General features: G+C 38.6%; 1 pseudogene; it reads left to right on the top strand.

Annotated features, from left to right (window-relative positions):
* The first annotated feature begins 951 nt into the window (after positions 1-951).
* On the top strand, positions 952-1,106 carry LOC133765024 (U2 spliceosomal RNA; annotated as a pseudogene).
* Positions 1,107-7,561: the final 6,455 nt, after the last annotated feature.

The raw sequence follows: 7,561 nt of genomic DNA, 5'->3' as shown, positions 1-7,561 counted from the left end.
GTTAGTGGTATGTTGGCACACTATAGTAGAAGTATTATAACTGCTTATTAAAAATGTCAGCAGTCTCAGCAGGATACTAGAATGCCCTCCATTTCTTAAAATGGAATCACAAAAGCAAACGTAGCAAGATAAGTATCTGGATCCAAAATACGTCTTCCTATAACAATATTGAATTCTCTTCTTGCTAAAAATATGACTAAAACAACAAATATGTAATTATATAGCAAGAGGACATGTAATTCAACTATTCTATGTATTGTTCAAAGCAGATTAAGTTATGTCAAAAGAAAACAAGTTTTTGAAGCATATATTCATGGTGACCAACAAAACCCTCACTACTAAGATATTTTTTATCAGAGGTCATTCTAATAAGCAGCCTGATGACAAACTTTAAACATTTCTTGGAAAACATTTCAAGTTGTTCATTTTACCATTTATTATTCTTTGTATGAGGATCCTTAAAACAAATTATTTTGCAGCGAACATCCAAAAGTACATTTGCTTAGCAAAGTGTTTCTAAAACATGTCACTTTTTCATTATTGGTCCCCTGCCAGGAATTTTGTGGACCTTACTTTTCCTAACCACAACACTCTTGCCATGACATTTACATAGCACAGATATTTTCTGTACCTGTTCATGTACTGAGCACCCAGCAGGAGGTCCAGACCATGATTATAGCTAAGAATTTTTGACCTTCAGTCACAAATGTTTGCCCCCTTAGAAGATCTATCACTACTATTGAAAATGCTGTAACTCTCCAAGTTTGATTGGAATGTGGACTTTTTGGTACAAGACAATACAATGATATTAGAGATGATGCATATGGAGTCAGGCCGATCTGAAACCACACTCCAGTTCTGCACTCTTTTTACTCTGGATAAGTTATTCCATCTTTCTAAGTTCCCTCAGTTTTCTCATTTGACAAATGGAGATAATAATACCTGAAAGACATCGCTTCTCGGCCTTTTGGCTAAGATCAAGTGTAATACCTGACAGAAAGCGCTGTTAGAAACATTAAATAAGGTAGTATCTGCAAACTGCCAGATTCTACAGTACATTGTCTCGAATGTTTTAGTGGTTTATTGTTATTGTTAGAATAACATTCTGAATGGGAGAAATGAGTGGCAAATACATGGATAGAGTTAGGACTGGTTTGTTGTTGTTGTTGTTGTTTGTTTGTTTGTTTGTTTTGACAGGCACAGTGGACAGTGAGAGAGACAGAAAGGTCTTCCTTTACCATTGGTTCACCCTCCAGTGGCTGCTGTGGCCGGTGCACCGCGCTGATCTGAAGCCAGGAGCCAGGTGCTTCTCCTGGTCTCCCATGAGGGTGCAGGGCCCAAGCACTTGGGCCATCTTCCACTGCACTCCCGGGCCACAGCAGAGAGCTAGCCTGGAAGAGGGGCAACCGGGACAGAATCCGGCACCCCAACCGGGACTAGAACCCGGTGTGCCAGCGCCGCAGGTGGAGGATTAGCCTATTGAACCGTGGCACCGGCCCTTTTTTTTTTTTTAATGTTCTTTTTTTTAAATTAAACTTTTATTTAATGAATATAAATTTCCAAAGTACAGCTTATGGGTTACAATGGCTTCCCCCTCCCAAAATTTCCCTCCCACCCACAACCCTCCCCTTTCCTGCTCCCTCTCCCCTTCCAATCACATCATGATTCATTTTCAATTCTCTTTATATACAGAAGATCAGTTTAGTATATATTAGGTAACGATTTCAACAGTTTGCCCCCATATAGTAACAAAAAGTGAAAAAAAAATACTGTTGGAGTACTAGTTATAGCATTAAATAAGAGTGTACAGTACATTAAAGACAGAGATCTTATATATTTTTTTAAAAAAATTAATTAATTTTCTATGCCATTTCCAATTTAACACCAGGTTTTTGCTTTTTTCATTTCCAATTATCTTTATATACAGAAGATTGATTCAGTATATAATTAGTAAAGATCTCATCAGTTTGTACCCACGCAGAAACACAAAGTGTAAAAATACTGTTTCAGTACTAGTTATAGCATCACTGCACATTAGACAACACATTAGGGACAGATCCCACATGGGATGTAAGTACACAGTGACTCCTGTTGCTGACTTAACAATTTGACACTCTTGTTCGTGGCGTCAGTAATCTCCCTAGGCTCTAGTCATGAGTTGCCAGGGCTATGGAAGCCTTTAGAGTTCGCTGACTTTGATCTTATTCCGATAGGGTCATAGTCAAAGTGGAAGTTGTCTCCTCCCTTCAGAGAAAGGTACCTCCTTCTTTGATGGCCCTGTTCTTTCCACTGGGATCTCACTCGCAGAGATCTTTCATTTAGGTCTTCTTTTTTTTCTTTTCCATGGTGTCTTGGCTTTCCATGCCTACAATACTCTCATGGGCTCTTCAGCCAGATCCGAATGCCTTAAGGGCTGATTCTGAGGCCAGAGTGTTGTTTAGGACATCTGCCATTCTATGAGTCTGCTGTGTATCCCACTTCCCATGTTGGATCTTTCTCTCCCTTTTTGATTCTATCAGTTAGTATTAGCAGACACTTGTCTTGTTTGTGTGATCCCTTTGACTCTTAGACCTATCAGAGCCATCGAATGTGAACTGAAATTGATCACTTGGACTAGTGAGATGGCACTGGTACATGCCACCTTGATGGGATTGTATTGGAATCCCCTGGCACATTTCTAACTCCACCATTTGCGGCAAGTCTGATTGTGCATGTCCCAAATTGTACATCTCCTCCCTCTCTTTTTCCACTCTTAAAATTAACAGGGATCACCTTTCAGTTAAAATTTAAACACCTAAGAGTAATTGTGTGTTAATTACAGAGTTCAACCACTAGTACTAGAACAACAACAACAAAAACAACAACAAATACTAAAAAGGATAAAGTATTACATTGTACATCTAGAGTCAGGACAAGAGCTGATCAGTTCATTGTTTCTTATAGTGTCCATTTCACTTCAACAGGTTTTCCATTTGGTGCTCAGTTGTCGCCGATCAGGGAAAACAAATGATATTTATCTCTTTGGGACTGGCTTAATTCACTCAGCATGATGTTTTCCAGATTCCTCCATCTTGTTGCAAATGACCGGGTTTCATTGTTTCTTACAGCTGTATAGTATTCTATGGAGTACATGTCCCATAATTTCTTTATCCAGTTTACTGTTGATGAGCATTTGGGTTGGTTCCAGGTCTTAGCTATTGTGAATTGAGCTGCAATAAACATTGATGTGCAGATGGCTTTTTTATTAGCCAAATTAATTTCCTTTGGGTAAATTCCAAGGAGTTGGATGGCTGGGTTGTATGGTAGGGTTATGTTCAGGTTTCTGAGGAATCTCCAGACAGACTTCCATAGTGGCTTAACCAGTTTGCATTCCCACCAACAGTGGGTTTGTGTCCCTTTTTCCTCACATCCTCTCCAGCATCTGTTGTTGGTAGATTTCTGAATGTGAGCCATTCTCACCTGGGTGAGGTGACACCTCATTGTGGTTTTGATTTGCATTTCTCTGATTGCTAGTGATCTTGAACATTTTTTCATGTGTCTGTTGGCCATTTGGATTTCTTCTTTCGAAAAATGTCTATTGAGGTCCTTGGCCCATCTCTTAAGTGCGTTGTTTGTTCTGTTGTGGATTTTCTTGATTTCTTTGTAGATTCTGGTTATCAACCCTTTATCTGTAGTATAGTTTGCAAATATTTTTTCCCATTCTGTCGGTTGCCTCTTCACTTTCCTGACTGTTTCTTTTGAAGTACAGAAACTTCTCAATTTGATGCAATCCCAAATGTTAATTTTGGTTTTGACTGCCTGTGCTCCTGGGGTCTTTTCTAAGAAGTGTTTGCCTGTGCCTATATCTTGCAGGGTTTCTCCAATGCTCTCTAATAATTTGATGGTTTCAGGTCATAGATTTAAGTCTTTAATCCATGTTGAGTGAATTTTTGTGTAAGGTGATAGGTATGGGTCTTGCTTCAAGCTTCTGCACGTGGAAATCCAATTTTCCCAGCACCATTGATTGAATAGACTGTCCTTATTCCAGGGATTGGATTTGGATCTTTGGTCAAATATAAGTTGGCTGTAGATGTTTGGATTGATTTCTGGTGTTTCTATTCTGTTCCATTGGTCTATCCATCTGTTTCTGTACCAGTACCATGCTGTTTTAATAACAACTGCCCTGTACTATGTCCTGAAATCTCGTATTGTGATGCCACCGGCTTTGTTTTTGTTGTACAAGATTGCTTTGGCTATTTGAGGTCTCCTGTGTCTCCATATGAATTTCAGCATCATTTTTTCCAGAACTGAGAAGAATGTCTTTGGTATCTTGATTGGTATTGCATTGAATGTATAAATTGCTTTTGGGAGAATAGACATTTTGATGATATTGATTCTTCCAATCCATGAGCATGGAAGATTTCTCCATTTTTTGGTATCCTCTTCTATTTCTTTCTGTAAGGTTTTGTAGTTTTCATCGTAGAGATCTTTAACGTCTTTGGTTAAGTTTATTCCAAGGTATTTGATTTTTTTGTAGCTATTGTGAATGGGATTGATCTTAGCAGTTCTTCCTCAGCTGTGGTATTGCCTGTGTATACAAAGGCTGTTGATTTTTGTGCATTGATTTTATATCCTGCTACTTTGCCAAACTCTTCGATGAGTTCCAGCAGTCTCTTAGTAGAGTTCTTTGGGTCCCCTAAGTAAAGAATCATATCATCTGCAAAGAGGGATAGTTTGAGTTCGTCCTTCCCGATTTGTATCCCTTTAATTTCTTTTTCTTGCCTAATAGCTCTGGCCAAAACTTCCAGAACTATATTGAATAGCAGTAGTGAGAGTGGGCATCCCTGTCTGGTACCAGATCTCAGTGGAAATGCTTCCAACTTTTCCCCATTCAATAGGATGTTGGCCGTGGGCTTTTCATATATTGCTTTGATTGTATTGAGGAATGTTCCTTCCATACCCAGTTTGCTTAGAGTTTTCATCATGAAAGGGTGTTGTATTTTATCAAATGCTTTCTCTGCGTCTATTGCGAGAATCATATGGTTTTTCTTCTGCAGTCTGTTAATGTAGTGTATTATGTTGATTGTTTTGCGAATGTTGAACCATCCCTGCATACCAGGGATAAATCCCACTTGGTCTGGGTGGATGATCTTTCTGATGTGTTGTTGCATTCTATTGGCCAGAATTTTATTGAGTATTTTTGCATCTATGTTCATCAGGGATATTGGTCTGTAATTCTCTTTCAATGCTGCATCTTTCTCTGGCTTAGGAATTAAGGTGATGGTGGCTTCATAGAAAGAATATGGGAGGATTCCCTCTTTTTCGATTGCTCTGAATAGTTTGAGAAGAATTGGAGTTAGTTCTTCTCTAAATGTCTGGTAGAACTCAGCAGTGAATCCATCTGGCCCTGAGCTTTTCTTTGTTGGGAGGGCCTTTATTACTGTTTCAATTTCTGTGTCAGTTATTGGTCTGTTTAGGTTTTCTATGTCTTCCTGGCTCAATTTAGGTAGGTTGTATGTGTCCAAGAATCTGTCCATTTCTGATAGATTTCCCTGTTTGCTGGCATACAAGTCCTTGTAGTAATTTCTGATGATTCTTTTTATTTCTGTGGTGTCTGTTGTTAACGTTTCCCTTTTCATCTCTGATCCTATTGATTTGGGTCTTTTCTCTTCTTTTTTTAGTTAGTTGGGCCAATGGGGTGTCAATTTTGTTTATTTTTTCAAAAAACCAGCTCCTCGTTTGGCTGATTTTTTGTAATGTTTTTTTGGATTCAATCCTGTTGATTTCTTCTTTGATTTTAATTATTTCTCTTCTCCTACTGGGTTTGGGTTTGGTTTGCTGCAGATTTTCTAGATCCTTGAGATGACTTGAAAGCTCATCTATTTGGTGCCTTTCCAATTTCTTGATTTAGGCACCTATTGATATAAACTTTCCTCTTAACACTGCTTTTGTTGTATCCCATAGGTTTTGGTATGTTGTGCTGTTATCCTCATTTACTTCCAGAAAATTTTTGATTTCTCTTTTAATTTCTTCTATGACCCATTGTTCATTCAGGAGCATGTTGTTCAGTCTCCATGTGTTTGCACGTGCTCTAGGGATTCCCGAGTTGCTAATTTCCAACTTCATTCCTTTATGGTCTGAGAAGCTGCATGGTATGATTCTAATTCTTTTGAATTTGCTGAGACTTGCTTTATGGCCTAGTATGTGGTCAATCCTAGAGAAGGTCCCATGTACTGCTGAGAAGAATGTAAAGTCTTTAGATGTAGGATGAAATGTTCTGTAGATATCTGTTAGATCCATTTGGGCTATAGTGTCATTTAAATCTACTGTCTCCTTGTTGATCTTCTGTCCTGTTGATCTGTCTATCTCTGAGAGTGGAGTATTGAAGTCCCCCAGTACTATTGTATTGGGGTCTAAGTCTCCCTTTAAGTCCCTTAACAAGTCTTTTAAATAAGCTGGTGCCCTGTAATTAGGTACATATACATTGATAATTGTTATATCTTCCTGTTGAATGGATCCCTTAATCATTAAATAGTGCCCCTCTTTGTCTCTCCTAACAGTTTTTGTGGTAAAGTTTATGTTGTCCGATATTAAGATGGCTACGCCCGCTCTTTTTTCATTTCTGTTGGCATGGTATATATTTTTCCAGCCTTTCACTTTCAGTCTGTATGGATCATTGTTGGAAAGATGAGTTTCTTGTAAGCAGCAAAAAGATGGGTTTTGTTCCTTAACCCAATCTGCCAATCGGTGTCTTTTAACTGGACAGTTCAAGCCATTAACATTCAATGTGACTATTGAGAAGGAGTAACTTTGCCCTGCCATTTGCCAAAGATATTTTCTAATATATGGTTTGAGATTCCTGTGATCTTTTGCTGTGAGGTTTCCATCCTTTACCTTCTTTCATATTGGTGACCGTGTTTCTGTGTTTCTGTATGTAACACATCTTTAAGCATCTTTTGCAGGGTTGGACGAGTGGAGACAAATTCTTTCAATTTCTGTTTGCTGTGAAAGGTCTTTATTTCACCTTCATACATAAATGAGAGTTTTGCAGGATATAATATTCTGGGCTGGCAGTTTTTCTCTCTTAGTACCTGGGCTATATCTCGCCATTCTCTCCTAGCTTGTAGGGTCTCTGAAGAGAAGTCAGCTGTGAGTCTAATTGGAGATCCTCTGAGAGTAATCTGGCATTTCTCTCTTGCACATTTTAGGATCTTTATGTTTCACTGTGGTGAGTTTGATTATGACATGTCGTGGTGAGCATCTCTTTTGGTCATGTTTATTAGGGGTTCTATAAGCTTCCTGTACTAGGATGTCTCTGTCCTTCTCCAAACCTGGGAAATTTTCTGCTAGTATCTCACTGAAAATGCCTTCTAATCCTTTCTCCCTCTCCATGCCTTCAGGAACTCCTAGAACCCGAATGTTGGGTTTTTTAATAGTATCCTGTAGATTACTGACAGTATTTTTTAGATTTCTGATTTCTTCTTCTTTTCTTTGATTTGCCTGTTTCCTTTCCTGTTCTCTGTCTTCTAATTCCAATATTCTCTCTTCTGCTTCACCCATTCTGTTTTTAAGGCTTTCTAAT

This window comes from Lepus europaeus, chromosome 7 (assembly GCF_033115175.1).
Source record: "Lepus europaeus isolate LE1 chromosome 7, mLepTim1.pri, whole genome shotgun sequence".
Taxonomy (NCBI): Eukaryota; Metazoa; Chordata; class Mammalia; order Lagomorpha; family Leporidae; genus Lepus; species Lepus europaeus.
The sequence above is the reverse complement of the archived record's forward strand: the minus strand, read 5'-3'. Positions and strand labels throughout refer to the sequence as shown.